General features: G+C 45.9%; 1 protein-coding gene across 3 annotated transcripts in view; it reads left to right on the forward strand.

The window, feature by feature from the left end:
• FILIP1 (filamin A interacting protein 1) overlaps nt 1–19,485 on the forward strand; it is a 251,595-nt gene that overhangs the window by 191,437 nt on the left and 40,673 nt on the right. The window contains exon 1 of one of the 3 annotated variants that reach the window (XM_019520462.1): nt 3,423–3,560. The exons of the other annotated variants lie outside the window; for them this stretch is intronic. The gene's annotated coding sequence lies outside the window, so the exon portion shown is untranslated. Of the gene's footprint in view, nt 1–3,422; nt 3,561–19,485 lie in introns of those variants that run through there. 3 annotated transcript variants of the gene reach the window in all.

Raw genomic sequence — 19,485 nt, forward strand, 5'->3', positions numbered from 1 at the left:
AGAGTGCATGATCATGTGATTAAAGGCAGTCTTATAATGCTTCTTGAGCCAGTTTGCAGACGACACAAATTTGGGAAAGATTGTGAACATACTGGAGGATGCAAGCACTATCAGAAGGACCTCCAGGGATTGGAAAGTTGGGCTAGAGCTAACAGGATGAAGTTCAATATGAACATATGCAAGGTGCTACACATCAGGAGGAATAATCAAAAACACACTTACAAAATGGGTGATACATGGCTGGATGGCAGCTCTATGGAAAAGGACTTGGGCATCTTGGTAGACCACAGACTCAGTATGAGGCTGCAGTGTGGTGCAGCCGCACAAAGGGTAAACATAGTTTTGGGCTGCATCTATAGAAGCATTAGGTGCAAGACATGGTAGGTGATAGTTCCTCTCTACTCTACTGCTTAGGCCTCATCTGGAGTACAGTGTGCAGTTCTGGGCTTCCCATTTTAAATAGGACATGGAGAAGTTAGAGCGGATCCAGAGGTGAGCACCAAAGATGATCAAGGGCTTGGAATGCAAGTCATATGGAGTGCGGCTGAAGGAGCTAGGCACGTTCAGTTTGTGGACAAGGGACTTTAGAGGGGAAATGATAGCAGTCTTCAAATACTAGAAGGGCTGCTATAAAGGAGAGGGAAAACACTTCTACTCCCTTGCTGCAGAGCTGAATGAGGACCAATGGCTTCAAGCTGCACAAGGTAAATTCAGATTGGATAATCAGAAAGTGAAAATAGTGAGGCAGTGGAATAGACTGCCTAGGGAAGCTGTGGATTCTCCATCTCTGGAGGTGTTCAAGAAGAGATTGGACAGCCACTAGTTGGGGATGATCTAGGCATAGCTATATCTATTTTCTGCCATGGTATTTCCCATGCTTCTGGGCTTTGCTGGTTGCTCCTGCCCCTTCTCCCTGACACTATTTTCTCTGCTGCATGTGGCAGGGTTTTTTTAAGCCTCTCCAGGGGCACAGGGTGTTGGCTACAGCTAAGGATTGGGACCATGAAGAGCCCATGCCCCCAGCAGTTGTGGGGGCATGGCTGCACCAGTGGCAGTGGGAGCCAAGTGGTGGGGAGTGGGGAACTCCCACAGATACTGCCTGCACTGTTGGCGGGGGTGGGGGAGGTGAGCACTGACCATGGGTCAGTGACCACCCGCAGGGACCACCAGCAGCATCGGCAGCGGCCAGGGGCGATCATAGACAGCCCGCAGATGCCACCACCGGAGTTGCCAGTGGGGTGGCGAGCAGCAGCTGTAGCACCTTTTTGCAGGGGGTACATCGTGATGCATAGGGGGTGCACATACACCCGCGTGCACTCCTTATACGTCGCCCCTGATTAGGACTGCAGTTGGGGGTGTCAGTTCTCTTGCTAGGAGCAAAGCCAAAGGTTCCTGGCTAGAGGGTTTTCCCCTCCACTCAGAGTCAGCCTGATCACTATATTTGGGGTCAGAAAGGAATTTTACCACGTTGTCAGATTTATATGGACTGTGGGGGGTTTTGCCTTCATGGACTGTGGGGGGCATGGCCCCCTACCTGGGACTTCTTGAGTTTATTTATACATAACAATTTATCAAAGCAGGACATTAGCTTCCATGGTTCCCCTGCTTTACTTGTGGCAGGTGAGGGTGTTAGGTCTATGTTGTGTCAGAGTTGAGGGTAGTCTAATGTAAAGTTTAGATTATAGGTGTATTGATAGGGATGACCCTGCCTCAGGCACAGGGTTGGACTAGGTTCCTTCCAGCCCTACTTCTCTATGACTCTTTGATTTTATAATACATAAGCAAAAGGAAATAATACATATTCCTTTTCTAACTTTTCACAGCTTGACTTTGCAATTTCAGTGATGTTTAAGCTTTTTCTGTGCAGTACTGTGTAACATAGTGTACTCTTATGTTGCCAGTTCTTAGAATATTTAGGGTTCAGTCTGAATGTCAAGTTCCTGGGGATCATGTGATTACATGAGACTCCTAGCTTTTGTTTCACAACATCATAACGACTTTCAGACATCATTGTTGAAGAGAACAAACTTGAAAGTGTAACCCAAGTGTAATCTAAGGGCACAGAAGGCAATGTTTTTCTTGTCAGAAAAATGTCAGAGCTGAGAATCTCCTTTTTCAGTCTGGTGTACTGGAGGCCTGACTTCATTTTTAAACACTGAAATGTGGTAATGCTGTGCTTCCTTGATTTGTTACTGTCTCTCACATTAGGAGTGAATGTATGGCAGCAGAATTAGGAACAAACAGTCAAGTGTACTAAATCAATGATTCAGACATAATAGATTTTCTTCATTTACTCATGCCTTTATCAAGTGGCTATGGGGTCAACTAATGGTTATCGGTAGTATGATTGCCATTTAAAAAGCAAACAAACAAATTGGAGCTTTTCTTGAGCTAAAGAAAAAAAAATGAGCAATGCAAACTTCTCTTTTGTATTAGCTCAGTTAAAAGAAAGCAGTTGATTGATGCATCCTGAGTTCAAATGCCTTTTTTTAATTGTTAAGTTATAAACTTCAAGCTCAGCAGGGGGGCTGTCAATAATAAACCTGGAAAATGGTATTATGCTGGAATGCTGATAAAAGCAGACACTAACCATAGTTGAACTGATTTAAATTAAGAAGCACAGAGTAACATTAGTTTGGAGAGTGCATGTATATTAGCTTTGTGAAAGATGACTTCTAGAAAAGCACCTGCAAAAAAAAAAGTAATTGAAAAGTATGCTTGCTATCTATTAGCATTTTTTGTATTTTGGATAGAATTCTTTATATTAATCAACTGTTTACCTAAACCTTAATGAATATCAACTCAGCATGCTGAATCTTAAACTAATGTGATTGTTACTTAAATTCAGCCATGCTGAATAGAGTTGGCTGGAATTCATTTTGTCTGAAAAAAAAAACAGTGGGAGGAGAAAACAGATCCACTTCTTGTGTAGTTTTTTCTTGACCCCCCCACCCGATTCTTTCTAGTATAGGATATGCATTTTCCTAAGCTTTTCTGCAGCCAACTTATTTTCTCTTGCTAAGAATTGCTTTCTCTAACTCCACCCCTTCTCACTGACCAAAGTAAATCTGCACAATAATGAACCATATAAGGGAGGGATGACATCATCAGTGAGTGGTCCCAAGCTGTTTTGCACAACATTCACCTTTCATTGTTCTGATGACATGGTTGGAATGTGATGGCTAATTCCCTGTGGAGTAGGGGGCTGAGCCAGGCCTGCTGAAGTTTTTCATCAGTTTTTATTATTATTATCATCATTATTACTATTACTATTGTTTGCCTCTTGCAAAAAAATCTTATTTATAAGGTAAGAAAATCAAGATCTGTTTTTATTTAACAAATGCAAGTTGTTCTTGCACATGCGCATTTCACTTGTTAATGGGTTTACTTGGCAAGGGAACTCTGCTGTAAGTGTTATTGCAAATAACAGCTTGGGAACTGGGTTTGTACATTTGGGAGGTACTGACTAATCTGACATGTGCTAAGGGGAGAACTCTGCAACCTTTCCAGTTAGCTCAAGACTTTAACTGACTTGGAAGGGAGGAGGAAAGTGTATTAAGGTACTGAAACATCATGGTTTTAAATCAGCTTATTTGAAATGCTTGAATATGGGTCCAAATACAATTTAAAAGTGTTTTTATGGTGGGGTTATTTTATATTTTTTTTGTATGGGCTCGGGTTTGTCTGTTCAGACAACAAATTGGATTTTTCAAGAAAAGATAACCTTAAGTCAAACACATCTTTGGGAAATTTAATCTCAGATCTAAATCTTAAATCAGCCTTACCTGACTGATGCATTTTAATGCTTTCTGCACACATACCATTCTGACATATGCTGCTATTCTGTGTATTTTTACTTATGATTTATTTTAAACCTAAGAAAAATATCTGGGTAAAGTGCTATTGACTGTTTGGAGTGTTGTCTTGCATTCTGAACAGTTCCTCCCCCTTTTTCTCCCCCCTCCCCATCTTTGTGTCTTTTCTTATGCGAATAAGGTATTTAGAAACTTGGCAGGAAATTAGAACTAAGAAGTGTCATTGTTCTAAAATAGTGAGCTGATTCCTTGTTCAGTTTTAAGAGGGGATGGAAAGTTTAATGCTGATGAGCTATTTTAACAATGATTTTTTTAAATGAAGAAATCAGTTTGATGAGTATTCAAAAGAAGAAGAAAAACTATTGTTATTATAGAAGGTCACCAGAATGTATCCTAAGTAAAGCACATGGTTTTCACTTTCTATTTTGGTAATGGTAATGGAATTACAGGGGGGCAAAACTATTTATTTACAAGTCAGATTTCATTTAACACCATCAGTTTGTGTAGAAAGGAAGCTTATGTGGTTTTATATATGTTTTATTTTTTTGTTATATATAGTCATCAACATTTTGTCCTTAGATGTATTGACATTGGTAACTAGCTTTTTGACAGGTCTTGACTTCTTCATACAATTTACACACTGTTAAATTGAGCAACTATTCATAATTAGTGTATGTAGAAAGAACCACAACATATTTCTTTCCTTTTCTCTTTGTTAGTTGACTTTGAAGTTTAATGGAGTAATAATATAAGCAAAACATAACTGTAGTACATTAATTTTTTTTAATAATGTATGCTCTAACTGGTTGCATAAATTTTATTGGTCATTTTCTCCTGTCAATTTAGAGACTTGCAAGAAGAATGGAAGCCAAAATAGTATTCTAAAACTCTGAAGGCCTTAGGTTTTGCTTTCCCAACCTGAGTAATAGATCTGATTCTGTTTATCTGTTTTATTTCCCAGAGGACTGGCTACCTATACTTTGGTTTTTAATTGAAATTGTGGATTCTTAGGATTTATGAAAATCAGGTCCAAGGTGTCTCAAGCGGGGAACCCAAACTGGGGTATGTTCCAAAAAATTAATGACAAACTGATATTTCCCAATGGTCAGTGAAGTAACTTCTTCAAAATCTCATGTGAAACTTCAAGCAGAAAAAAGGAAGAAATTGCTTTAAGTATAAAAAAAATAATTCTACAAAAGATTATTTAGCTAATTTCTAACAATACTTGATGGTATGTTACTTTCCAACTAGAAACAATGAATTGTATGATCTCTCAGATGCTGCCTATGCAGTACCCACCTCTCTGTATTGAAACTGGAAAGATAGGAAAAAGGACCTTGCTTTCCTAATGCTTCTTCAAGACTGTGTGTTATTGGCATAGGTAGTGGAAGCTGAGGCCTTAGGACCCTCAAATAGGAAAAAAAAAAACTTTCATTAGCTCTCACTGGCTAATGTACCCACTGATTTTTTAATATTTTTCTTTATTCAAATGTACCTCCCATTCACCAAATAGGGTAAAAGGAATATAGTTACATCAGAAAAAGTTTTAGATCTCAGAAATAAATGTGGCAGACTTAGTGATGCAGTCCAGCTCGAATGGGCTTGGCAAATCTTCTTTTCAATTAATGGAGCCTGTCCACCAATCAGGTAAGGGCTGGATGGGGCCAGCCCCGCCCCTTACACAGGGGGTGGGGCAAAGAGTCTCACGGACTTGATTGAAGCCTGCATTCTGCAGGTCTGGCAAGCCTTTGGAGGCAGAGCTTCCAGAGTGAATAAAAAGAACTGCGTGCCCAGCATGTGGCAGATGTGTCAAGGGACAGTGAAGCAGGCAGGGCAAAGAAGAGTAGGGAGGACTGCTTAGCTCTTTTGAGGTGGAAGCGGTAGCCCAGAAGAGCCATGGAAGACCCCCTCAGCAGGACTGGAGCAGCAGGCAGCTTTGGCTACAGCCCCAGTGGTGCACAGATGGGTGTATGGGGCAGACCCTGGGAGCTGCGGGAGGCAGCTCAGTTTCCTGAACACTCGGTACAAACGGCAGTGCACGGAGGCACCAGATCCTGGGAACCTCACGTGACTGCTCAGATCTGCTACCCTTAGCATGCAGCTGAGGACTTGGTCCATGCAGCGGTACACGGTGTCCCAAGCCCTGGGAGCAGCACCAAGCTGTTTGGGTTTGCAACCCCTACCCAGTGTGAGGCCGGGCACCTGAGAGGCACCAGCGGAGTGTGGCAGAGGTCCGGCAGTCTGGGTTTCAGGGCCTGCATGAGGTGGCCTGAGCCCCAACGGAAGGCAGAAGACAAGGCCTGAATGTCAGGACCCACATGAGGCGGCTCAAGCCCCAATGGAGGGCAGAAGGCAGGGCCCTAGGCGGCCCCAACATGGCACCCACGGCTCTGGGAGCCCTCCCAGACTGCTCCCCGGATCCATGAGTACCCAGAGAACAGGTCCCCACAGGGGAGGAAGCCCAGAAAAGGGGTCCCCAGGGATCAGGGACCAGGTGGGCCCATCTGGGGCTGAGGAATTACTGGGACCCTCCTCCTCCTATGGTACCTGGAGGGGGTGGGGAAGACTTGTACCTCCCATTTTGCAAATAGTTTTATATAGATAGATAGATATTGATAGATAGATATATTGTTATCCTCCAATATGGCCTGGGTTAAGTCAGCAAGTTGAGGTTTATCTGTATCTAATTGTTCTTGTTCTTGCCTGAACTTACCTGGTGATATCTGTGTTGCCTAGCTATATGTATACGTGTTGTTGTTGCACATATTTACCAATACTTTCTTATAAATCTGTAAATATCTGTATCAGTTGTATATTAATAGCTATCTTTTTAAGGTTCCCTGTAAACATTAATAAATGTGTATATAGTTAAGCTATTCCTGGTCCTGGTCTGATGCTGTAGGGAATAAAGGGAACTGGCCAGTATTTTACAGATCCCTCGCACAGAACTTCTACCTATCTCTTCTTTTGGAGGGGGGAGCACATAGTTGCGTGTGCCCGGGTTACATAAAAATAACAAAATATGGATATAATTTATCATGCAGCAATCTTTATGAAACAGATTCATATTCAAGTAACACCAGGGAGCTCCAGTAATCCCACTGGCTAAGTACTGATGTGACAGACTAGCTGGTAATGATTTGGCCCAGGGGTTTTGAAAGGGTAAAAGATGACTAGAAGGCTTGGGATTCCCTTTCCTCACCAATCAGGCCCCAGAGACTCACCCTCCATGTCTCCTGATTGGGCCCCTCAGGTCACCTGGAGGGGGATAAAAGGGGCAGCATAGCTGACTCAGGGGAGACCAGCGAGGGACCACAAGGAAGCAGTTTCAAAGAGCTGAGCCAGCGGGGCGGGAGCAGTTGCCCCAGAAAAGCCTGAAGAAATGGGACCTGCAGGGAGCAGTTGGACCCTCAGCAGTGCAGCATGTGACTGGCAGGAGAGGCTCCCCACTGGGCTCCAGGATCCCCTATGAGAGGCTGCAGCCAGCAGGAGAGGCTCCCCAGCTCCAGCAAGGATCTGAACCTGAGAGATTCCCAGCTCTGCTTCCAGTTCCTCCAATAAGAGGCCAGGTAGCTCGATGTGAGGCTGGGGCTCCGGGAAGGTCAAGACCCCTAGCAGCTTGGATCAGCACCAGCTCTGGTGGCTGTGTGGTAGAGTTTCTGCCTACCGCATGGGAGATCCAAGTTCCAGTTGTGATGACTTAGGCTGAGTAAAGTGACAGAGAGAAATTCTTGTTGCAGTGGAAAGGGGGTCATTGTGTTTTCCCTCTCTCCCCTGCTCCCCCCACCCTCCAGGTACCTAGGCCCTATATTCCTTGTTATTTGACGTTTTGTATTTTGTGCCTTTTATATTTTGCCAACCAGTATTGTTTGTTCTGCTGCTTGTGTTTTATATTTTGTTAACCCTGTCTTTTGTCAACTGGATGAATATGTCTATGATTGTAAGTGTCTAACCTTTGTTGAATTCTGCCCCCTCAGGGTGTTGTAGTGTCCCCTATACCCCCTGGTTTATACCTGTTATGTTCCCAGTACTGTTCTCTCATTTAAAGGTATATGGTTAAGTCCCCATTAGTGATCTGGCTTTGCTCTATAGGGGGAGGAGGGTCTCTACACCTCCCACAGTGCTTGTGCACCTGCTCTTATATCTTCAGTTGGAGAGGGGGTACCTGTTGGAGTACCACCCAGGTTACACAGATATTCAAAAAGCCCCTGGTGGAAGAGCTCTATTGCATTTTACTTAAACTGCTCTAAGTTAGAGCCCAAGCAAACTGAATAGATGTTCACTGCTTGGTGGAGGGAAGAAGGGCTCAGAGCCTGGGCACACACCTCCCAGAAGGCTGCTGGAGCGGCTCCTCTTCCCAGCTCTGCTCCCCACAGTGGATGGCGACTGTCAACAGTGGTTGGGGGGAGACCCCAGACCCTTTGCCCCGTAGTTCCCCAGCCAGGCAGCAACATGCTGCGGGGCTGAGGCTACTGCAGAGAAAGAAACCCTGGATCTCTTCCCTTGTGGCACCTCCTGCCTCTCCCAGTTGGGCAGTCCTTCCAGCCAGCCCAGGGGGGCCTACAGGGGAAAGTGGTATGGGCCTGTGTCCCTGCAGCTTCCCAGCCAGGCAATAGGATGATGCAGGATTGGGGTAGCTGCAGGGAGAGAGACCCCTCTTTCCTCCCCCCTCCCTCCTGCCCAAGCTGGCTGCGGCTCACATCTGGCCAGAGGGAGGAGGTGGGGTTGGGATCAGAGGCTGTCACTGCCACAGCCATCGCCTGCTGGAGGGGCAGGCACCTCCCCAGCCTCCCTGTCCTGCTGCAGTCCCAGCGTCGGGACAGCTTAGACACCTTCCCCCCTCATGCACCCAAATTTTAATGTCCCATCTAAACAAGACCCTTGCAGTGATGTTAACATAATCTTTTCAGGTAACCTGGCTTTTAATCTGTGTTTCATAATGAACCTTGAAACCTAATTGCATGGTGGAAATGACCGTCTTCCTACTGTTGACATTGAGCTGGTGCGTGATCAGTTAGAAAAGTTAGACATTTATAGTCAGCAGGACTGGATGAACTTCATCCGGGAGTACTGAAGGAGCTAGCCGAAGTCATCGCGAGATCTCTGGCAAAACTCTTCCAAAACTCGTGGTTGGGGGAGGCCCCTAAAGACTGGAAAAGGGCCAATGTTATGCCTGTCTTCAAGAAGGGGAGGAGAGAGCATGTGGGCAACTATAGGCCAATTAACCTAACTTCTATCCCAGGCAAAATCCTGGAAAAATTCATCAAGGAGTGGCAGAGTGCACTCTAGATGCAATATGCTTGCAGAAGATAGGATTCTGAATGACAGCCAACATGGCTTTATCATGGGCATGTCTTGTTTTAACAATCTTATCTCCTTTTACAACCAGGGAACTCCCCACCTGGATAAGAGAGAGGAGGTCAACATTGTATACCTAATCTTCCAAAAGGCCTTTGATCTGGTATCCCATGATTTTCCCACGGGAAAATTGGAGGATTGTGGGCTTAACTGCTCGACAGTTAAGTGGGTAGGGAGCTGGCTGTGGGGTAGGACCCAGAGAGTTCTAATGAAGGGATCAGTGTTGTCCTGCCAAGAAGTGGCCCGTGGTGTTCCTCAGGGTTCCATGCTTGGTCCAGTGCTTTTCAACATCTTTATCAATGATTTGGATATATGTGTGAAAAGCTTACTGGCCAAGTTCGCAGATGACACCAAGTTTTGGGGTAGTGTGGTCACATTTGAAAATAGGCTGCAGATGCAGGTGGACCTGGCCAGGCTGGCAAGTTGGACGGATCAGAACCAGATGAAGTTCAATGTTGAGAAGTGTAAAGTGCTCCATCTGGGGATGAACAACCCCCAACATACTTACTGGCTCAGTGGCACCAAACTGACTAGAACCACAGCTGAAAGGGCCCTAGAGGTAATAATAGACCATAGTATGAAGATGAGCCGGCAGTGCAATGCTATGGCCAACAGGGCAAATAATACTCATGCATCAACTGATGCCTCTCAGGCAAAACCAAGGGAGTGATTCTTCTACTTTACTCAGCATTGGTGAGTACAGCATCTAGTTCTGGGTGCTGCACTTCAACAGGGATGTGGAAAAGCTTGAGAGAGTCCAGAGAAGAGCTACCCATATGATCAGGACTTGCAAGGCAAGCCATGAGTAAAGGCTGAGGGAGTTGGGTCTCTTCAGTCTAAAAAAGAGAAGGCTGAGCTGGGGCTTGGTAGCAGTTTACCCCTATGTTAGGGGATTACATCAAGAGCTCGGCAAATAAGTATTCATTAGGGCACCCTTGGGGAAAATCAGGAGTAATGGCCACAAACTCCTGCAAGACCGTTTCAGGCTTAACACTAGGAAAAACCCTTTTCACAGTTACGGTGTCCAGATTGTAGAATAAACTCCCTTCAGAGGTGGTGCAATTACCTACCCTGGAAATGTTCAAGAGGAGACTGGATGGTCACCTTGCTAATATCACCTGATCCCAGTTGTCTTTCCTGCCTAGTGCAGAGGGGCTGGACTCAATGATATTGTGAGGTCCCTTCCAGCCCCTTTCAATCTATGACTCTATATATTCTTTTTGGAAAAATGGCATTGTGAGTTTCTTCCTTTGTGTCTCAGTGACTTAGTTCTGCCCTGACATGGGCAGAACTAAGATAAAGGGCACTATGTGCAGCTAAAATAAGGCTGCTAGCATATAAATAAGGCTGCAAACATTTATTGCAAGGCAATAAATCAATTAGCTTTAAATGAAGAGTAAAACCCTGTGATGAACCAGCAGAACCAGTTCAGCAGAGATGCCAGTTTAAAGACTCTCAATGCAATTTGCCACTTACTCCATATTAAAAGGGTTTAGGACCAGCAGCCTATGTCCTATTTTGTCTTCATGTGAGTGTTAGGGGCTTGGATGAGTGGGATCTCTGGTTGCATTTTACTGCAAAGACTAGGTTGTTGGTTTTAGCCAAATTGGTCTAAGGATATAGGCAGGCAAGGTTCTTTGGGTAGACATGATATATTTTATTAGACCAACTAAATAGTTGGAAAAATGTTTTTTTTGCAAGCTTTCAGGTGCAAACACCCTTCTTCAGGCATAGGGAGACTGTGCTGGTGTTATGTGTCCTCCAAGGTACCTTGCCTGAGACTGTGTGAATATACCTGTATCTCAAAAATAAGGTACCTTAGAGAACACATAACACCAGCAGAGTCTCCCTATGTCTGAAGAAGGGCATTTATGCTTGAAAGCTTGCAAAGAACATTTTTCCAGCTGTTTAGCTGGTATAATAAAAGATATTACATCTACCACAGAACCTTGCCTACTGTAAATACTGACACTCCTGCCCACCAATCTCGGCCTTAGTTAAACATTTACCATCTTTCCAACTGGGTCCACGCCATAAATCATACTAACTTCCTGCAAATACAGATGCAATACAGATGCAGGTACAAAAACCAGACCTTCTGGCTGCTGACAGGAAGTTGGAAAAAACCTATGTGATTAAGGACAGTTTTACTTTGTGGGAAAAAATGCTTTCCAAACCTGAAAAAGTGAACAACCAAACCTGTGAGAAGTCCAGTGCCAATCAAAATCAATAAGAAATATTTGGCGCACAATGCTTGGCACACAAGGTACTCTGAGCAAAGGATCAAGGTAGACCTTGGGAGAGACTGAACAACAGCAGCCAATCAGAAACCTCTACACTCTCAACAGCTAGTCCAACATCATGGGAGATGGTAGCTTGGAAAAGAGCTGCTCCTTTGTCTTTCCCATACCATGAAGACTTCATGCAACCAGAAGTCTTAGCCCCAGTTATGTTGAGATGGGAAGGGGAACGTTATCCCTGCCCAGCCACACATCTGTCCCCCATTCTGTCTGGCAGGAGGGTCATTTCCAGTACAAATTTGAAGAATGAATAAATAAGAAATCAAGAGCTTCTTTACATCCTTTTCTACTGGTGCCAACCAAGAAGAAAAGCACTTCAGTGCACAGAAAGAAATAGGGGTGTTACATCTAGACTGGCCTCCAGGACCTAACATTGGCTGGTACCAGATGCTTCAAGAATTATTGCATCTTCCTCTGTGATAGAATTATGTACCACCTTGCCCTTCTGGAACATTTGTTCTTACTGTTTAATGTCTTTTGATGGTTGGTGTATGACCTGAAGTATGAGGGTGTACATCCCTTATTATTTCTATCTGATCCATTGTTACAGAGCATATTCTCATTATCCATATTGATTTTTAAATCCTCTCCTGGACCCTAGAACATTAATTTTACCCATGACTGGAGAGCAGTTAATTTCCAGTCATCAAGATAATGCATAATCTCTGAATATAATGAGATCCTCAGGGAGCATGGGAACTCAGATTGGAATAGTCATATTCAGAAGATGATGGAAGAAACACATTTTCATGTAAGTCTTCACATAGGAATTTCTGGTAAAATATAAAGAAAAGAAAATAATACTTTGATCTCAATGTGCTTTCCAAAAGTGTTTCTTATCTCCCATTCTACCAAGAACTTAGGATACAGGGGGTCTGATTTTTTGGCTTCTCTCAAAGATACTGAGCACTTGAAACTCCTATTGATGAACATAGCATACATCATTTTTCAAACTTGTCTCCACGACTCTGGAAAGAATAAGACAACATGGCCTTAATTTGGGGGAGAGAACTTTCTATTTGTGTCTATACAGTTTTCTGTGTCTCGCTCTTTATTTTGTTGTTCAGTTGATTTTTTTCATTGCTTTACTAAAACTGTGACATCATTTTAACACTGGATACAGGTTTTTTGACTGTCTTTATGATGCAGAGCAGAGTTTTTCTTTACAGTGCATGGAGACATACCTGCTCTGAATCTCTGAAGATTTTCTCAGTCAGTCGTTGAGTGAGTGACAGTGAGTACTGTCACAGGCCTGAGTGACAGCATGATCCAGGTCAGTGCTGGATACAAATCTCGTAAGGGGCAAAATAGAGTCTTAGAATCTACTGAAATTCCAGTGTAACAATTGAGTGTGAAGTACTGTACAGTAAGACTCATAGCTGATTTCTTTTTTTTTTGCTCACTAATGTAGCCCGGGTAGTACCCAGTTATGTACTCCCCTCTCCAGTTGAAGGGAATGTTAGCAGGGTAGGTGCACTGTGGGGTGAAATTGCCTACTACGAGCAGTTTCCTCCTTCCCCTATAGAGTAAAGCCCAGGACACATCTTAAGAATTTAACTATATACAAATTTATTAATACATAGGAAGAGTTAAAAATGGAACATATATATAAAAAACATGGAACATATGTGCAATATCTATACAACTCTATGCAAATACTCTGGATGCAGGTGAGGAATCCGGGGAGCAAAGTTCTTAGTAAACATCATTCAATCTTATACTCTAGTGAAATACTAATCTACAAAGCATGAGGCGCAAGTTCACAAAATATGAGGTGCAGAAACATCAGATGAGAAAGCTAGATCTCTAAAAGGAAAAAAAAGAACAGTCCTTGTCCTAGGGCAGTGGCAATGGCCCAAAAATAAGGAGAGGGAAAAGATCTCGAGGGCCCTTCAGGCTCCCTGCTACCCAGCTTGAATTGCCCACGAAGGGGAACCCTCAAGACCCCCAGGAGCCCTTTCCCTTCAGTGCTTTCCCTCCGGGTGCTAGCCCTAACTGCTGGGGGGGAATCCCTCCTCCTCTGTGGGAATCCCCCTTCCCAGGGCAACTCACAACTCTCTGGGCCTGATGAATCTGTGCTGGTTTCCCCAGGTGAGGTGTGTTCTCCCTCAGCAGGGAAGTCCCTAGCTGCTCATGGCTCTCTCTGGGCTGGGCCCTCTCTAGGCCCTGTACACCATCCTGTGCACTGATGGCCCTTCTATGCTGCATGTTCGGCCTTGTGCCAGGGATTGGAGACCCAAGCTGCCTTGTGCAGTACTGGGGTCTTGGTCCGCTCCCAGACCTTATGTGCACTGCCTGTGTACCATGTTCCTGGCCTCATGCCAAGGATTAGAGACCCAAGCCGCCTCAAGCAACTCCTGGATCCTGGTCCACTCCTAGACCCTCCATGCACCGGCTGTGCACCGACTGCCTGGCCTCGCGCCAGGGGTTGGAGACCTGAGCCACCTCATGCAGCTCCCAGGGCCTTGGTCCCTCTCAGTTCCTCTGTGCACTGGCTGTGCACCGACTGCCTGGCCTCATGCCAGGGGTTGGAGACCTGAACCGTCTTGTGCAGCTCCCAGGGTCTTGGTCGCTGTTGCACACTCCTTGCACCGCTTGCTGTGCCCCCTTGCAGCAGGGCTGAGGGAAAGTGGCCGCTTGCTGCTCCCTGTTCAACAATTCTCTTCTGGGCTCTTCAGGGGCAACAGCTTCTCCCCACTGGCCAGCTCTTCTTCGCCCTCTTCTCTGTCCCCTGTCACAGCCATCTCTGTGCTGGGCACGCTGCCTTTTTATTCCCTCTGGGGGCTCTGCCCCGAGATTGCAAATGGACCAATCAGAGAGAGAAGGGTTTAGTTCCCCTCTCAGGTCTGGCTCTTTGCCTCACCCCGAGGTAGGGGTGGGGCAAGTCTCTCCCCTGCCATCAGCTGATTGGTGGGAACACCCCACCAAACACTTGAAGCCCTTCTGAGCCAGTGAACTGGGCTGCTATCAGCAAGCCTGCCACACTAATGACCAGGAATCCTGGTTTCTCGGTTTAAAAATCACAAATTCTCTGATTTAAACTCCCAAAATCTGCATTTTTCTGTGATTAAAGTGAAACACCAATATATACATTTATAGGCAGGCAAGGTTCTTTGAGTAGATGTGATACCTTTTATTAGATCAACTGAGTAGTTGGAAAACAGTTCTTAGCAAACTTTTTTAGAAAGAAAAAAGGTAAGGCAGAGAAGGGAGGGGGGAGGAGGCAGGGGAAAGAAAAGGGAGACGTTACAGTGATAGAAGGTAGAAAAGAGGCTGTCTGTGAAAAAGGGAATAGTAAGAGATTAGGAAAACAAGAATGAGAGAAGATAAAAATGTGCCAGGATGTCAGAGAAAATATAAATGCGTAGAAATTAGAAAAACAAGGTAAAGCAGGGAAGGGAGGGGTCCCCAAGCTGCCAGGACTATGGGGCCAGGGACCCAGATCTGTAGCCTTCTGCCCATCACAGCAGCACCCAAAGCCTGGCTGCTGCCTGTGGGAGGTGGTGGCTGCTGCAGCAGAGCACAGCATGGAGCCCAACTCCTTTTCTCCCATGGGAGGCATGGCCAGAGTGGAGTCTGTTGCAGGTGGGTGGATGCAGGCTGCCTGCTGCAGGCTTGGGGCTCGCTGCCCGGCTGCCCTTCCCTCAGGGCCTCCACAGCTCAGTCAGCAGGACCCAGCATGGCAGGGCAGAGTGGGATCACATGGGGAAGCTCATTGCTGCTGCTGGGTACTCTGCACCACCATGGGGAGGTGCCTCTTGCCCATCCGGCAGCAGCTCCGTGCTGCTGCCCCTGCTGCTGCTGGGCAGGCAGGGGGTGCCTTGCCATGGTGGCACAGAGCTCCCAGCAGTGGCAACAAGCTTCCCCTCCAGTCCCACTCTGCCTTGCTGTGCCAGGTCCCCTCTGCCAGACTTACCTGCAGGAGCTACTCTCCAGACTGACTGGCAGCCATGTACATGTGTGAATGTGCACATGCATGTGGCATCCCCTGTCTGACCACCTTCCTTCCTCCTCCCAGACTCTTGCAGGCTGGAACTCTGCTAGCAGGGCAAACCCATTATTTCCCTCATTTTTCTCCTTTACTGGTGAAAATCTGGGGTTTTTCTCCTTAAAATGAGAAAATCTGGGTTTTACCACATTTTTCCATGGTGAACAGAAAACCCAGATCCCTGCTAATGGCACCATAAAACAGAACACTGTTGTATATTATATCTGATAATTTGGACCCAAGCTAGTTTTGACATGATTATCTCACTCTTTTGCCACAGAAATGGAGCTTAAAAAAGTTTCCATGGATACTGAAATAGAAGTTTATTACTTCATGAAAGGTCACTGCTTAAACTACAGGTAATCTACCTTTACTGTATAAGAATTGAGATAGAGTAATACAGTCCTTGCTCCCAAGGACTGTATTACACTTGTAAAGTGTTCACACTCATGAATTCACTCCTACAGGTAGGTACTGTAATACTTCTTTTTCTAAAATAGTTTTGCTTTTTGTGAAAGGTTCAAGCTCTCTGAAAAGTCCTAGCAAAACAATGGCAGCACCAGTTTTTACCTAAGGCTCCAGGTCCTGTGTCTCATCATTAGGGACCTACCAAAATCATGATTTTGCAGATTTCATGGAAATCACAAAATCCAGCATTGCCTGCAAAAGTGGGCAATGTCTGTGAAATCTGTGAAAAAGAGACAACTTACTGAAAATAAAATGCTGACTCCCCAAAGGGAGTCATCAGTCTTCATGGTGCTACAGGCCAGATGCACAGCCTCCCAGTAGGGCTGTGTGAAATTTTGGTGCCCATTTTGTTTCAGATTTGGACGTTTTGACAGTTGAAACTAAAACGAAACACAGGGCTCTGAAACAGCTTTGAATCGAAAAGGGCCATCTGAAAAGTTTTGGAAATTTTCTGAAATGATTCAGATGTTTCCAAAAAGTTTTGGAGGCAGGCTTGCAGGGAAAGGAGGGGGAGAAAGGACTGCTCTGATATTGACATTTGTAGCTGGCTAGTGACAACAATCTGTCCCTGAGGTCCCTTCTAATACCAGTGCTGGGGAATTGAACTTGGGGCTGGGAAAATGTTCAGGTCCCTGAACATTCCCCTTCCCCCACCTCCAAGTTTGATTCCCTGGCTTCCTGATCTTTCCATCAGCTCTCTGATCGTTTCCCCCAGCTCTTCCCAGGGGGTGCAGGATGGTGCTAGGTGACAGCAGCCTGCCGCCACCAACTGGTGATGTTGGCAGCTCTGGGCTATTTCCCCAGTCAGCAGCAGCAGCCTGGTGAAACCCTGCATGCAGATCCGGAGGCAATGCCCCCCGGGAAGGGCTGGGGGAATGATCAGAGAGGTGCAGAATCGGACCAGAAGTTAGATTCGCACCAGCTTTAAGGCAGATCCCTGACAGGTGGATCCACCCCAGCTCCCAGGCAGTGCTTGGCATCCTGCTGGGCTGCACTGCATCCACATGATGGTGCAGGTGCTGGGGGGGGGGGGGGGCGAGCAAGGTGATCCCTGCTGCCCCGTGCTGCATGGGGGGGATCTTCCACAAGCCCTCAGAGGTCCCATTTGCTGCTGCCAGAGCTGGTGAGTGCAGGCCTTTTACTTTTTTTTTAGAGCTCTGCATTAACCAGCTGCAGAGCATGTGGATGACAGCATGCTGCTGCTGCTGCTGCTGCTGCTGGCTGGGGCTAGCGCCAACACCCAAATCTGCCCAGCATAGCCCACACTGAGCACTGGGAATAACTCAGTGCTGGTGCTGACCCCAGCCAGGAGCGGAAGCCTGCTGTCATCCTGCATGCAGATGCGGGGGCCCGCACCCCCTGGGAGGGTGGCAGGGCTGTGCCAGATTCTGCTGCTGGCAAGTGATACTAGTTTTGCTTTGAACAGTTTGAGGTGCAGTTTTCCAGAAATCCCTGCACCTATCTCCTTGCAACTTGGCAGGCTTCATGGTCTCAGAAGGGGCTAGCATCCCTGCACATTTCCTCTGAATTAGGCAAGAAATGACAAAGTTATAGGCAGTTTTGTGATCCCCCATTATAGCCTATGGCTGAAACACCACTGAAATTCTGAAACAGCTCTCAAACAGTTTCAGCCGAAGCGAAATGGGAGGGTGATTCAAAACACCAAAACGAATCACTGTCCCCCTGAAATGCTGATTCTGAAACAAAACAAAACACAGTCATTTCGGACAGCCTTACGAAACACTGAAACAAAACAGTGTCCTTCCTAAACACCAAATCCCAAACTGAAACAAAATGCAGGTGTTTCACCAGCCCTACCTGCCAGGGGAATAGGGGGATAGGGGGAAGGGGTCTGCCTGAGTGAAGGGCAGCCCAAGATGGCTGCTGCTCCTGTACCTTGCTGCTGATTGGTGGAGAGTGCTGTCTGTCATGTGGCCCCACCCCTCTCCACCAATCAGCTTCAAGGGCTGGGGCCACATAATGGACAGCCTTCACAACCAATCAGTGGTGAGGGGTGGGGTTGTATGCTGGACAGCCCTCACAGCCAATCAGCAATGAGGGGCAGGGCCATCAGGGCCCCTTAACCAATCAGAGGTAGGGGGAGGGTACTGCCATGATCAACCCATGAATATGGCAGCTGGCCCTGTGATCTGCGTGTGAAATCCCCCAGCCACTGCCTTGACTTCTGTAGACCCCTACTTATTGTTGACTTTTCTGTTTTGCTTTATCTCAATTAAGAACTGTTCCTGTAAGAAGCTATATTATTAGCAGCCTCTTCAGTTTGAAGTGACTTTTGTGGTTGTGACTGAACTGGTTCTCACTCTGTTTAGAAGACTGCTAGGTTTACATCCAGAGCCTGCAGGAACTGCCGCATACAAGTTGTGTGCATCCAGTATGGTTAACTGCACGTATTCAAAAATCAAGAGGTAGTCACCCCCAAACTCACATTACCTTTAGAAACTATATTTACCTTCTGTTTTTTAAACATCTGGGTCACATTTTCAAGCTTTTCTCTTTAACTATGAAAGTTGGAAGCTAACTTTAAAAAAATGAAGCTCAAAACACCAGGTATCTTAAGAATCACGATACCTCTGTGAGTATTGGAGCTCTGCCATGGCTTTCTGGTCCCTTCAACATGTCGGTCATTATACCCACACTTAGGTTCCCTTATACTATCTTGATCTGATAAAATTAATGTGCATCTCCTACCTGTGCTTTGCCTTTGAATTTGGCCTACGGAGTCCATTTTACATATGTCTGAGTTTGTGTAACAAAAAAGGCTATATTTATAAAGGCAAATAACCAGCAAGCGAAAGAATGAGCAAACTAAACTATCTCCTGCTCTGCTTTGTTTCATTCTTTTTTAAAGAAGCCATGCCAGCTTAGACTCCTTCATGTTCAGTTTGATATTTGGTCTAAGTGGCCGGGTCCACATGAGCAGGGGTGTGCTTTTGCAGCAACACAAACAGTAGCTGTACACATTTATGCTGCTACTTTGTGTTGCAGTGCATGTCCCTGCTCATGCAGTTTGCAGAGGGACACATTGTCCCATTACTCCATGTGCTGCAATGGGGTTGGCTAGGGCACAGGGTACCTCAGTGCAGGGCTAGCCAGCAGGCAACCCCCACACTGAGGCACCCTGTGACCCAATCAGCCAGAGAGCGGCACATGGGGCCAGGAGACCAGGGCTGCCTGTTCCCCCTCTCCACGTGCTGTGGAGCCCCCATGCGGAGGCACTCTGTGCTCCAGCCAGCCAGGAAGTGGCACGTGGGGGCAGTACTGCCAACAGTCATGATTTTTGGCATTGTTCTTAAAGTGTTCACTTCGGGACTGTGAAAAATGTAGCTCTTTCTTTTATATATATATACACACACACACACACACACACACACATAAATATAAATATATATAAAAGAAAGAGCTACGTTTTTCGCATTCCCAAAGCACAGACTTTAAGAACAGCACCAAAAATCATGAGCTGGCAACACTGACACAGGGTCCTGTCACCGCATGCTGTGGAGCCCCCATCTCAGGGCACCCTGCACCCCAGCCAGCC

The sequence above is a fragment of the Gavialis gangeticus genome, unplaced genomic scaffold (genome assembly GCF_001723915.1).
Source record: "Gavialis gangeticus isolate Ggan-Ray unplaced genomic scaffold, GavGan_comp1, whole genome shotgun sequence".
In the NCBI taxonomy this organism is placed as follows: Eukaryota; Metazoa; Chordata; order Crocodylia; family Gavialidae; genus Gavialis; species Gavialis gangeticus.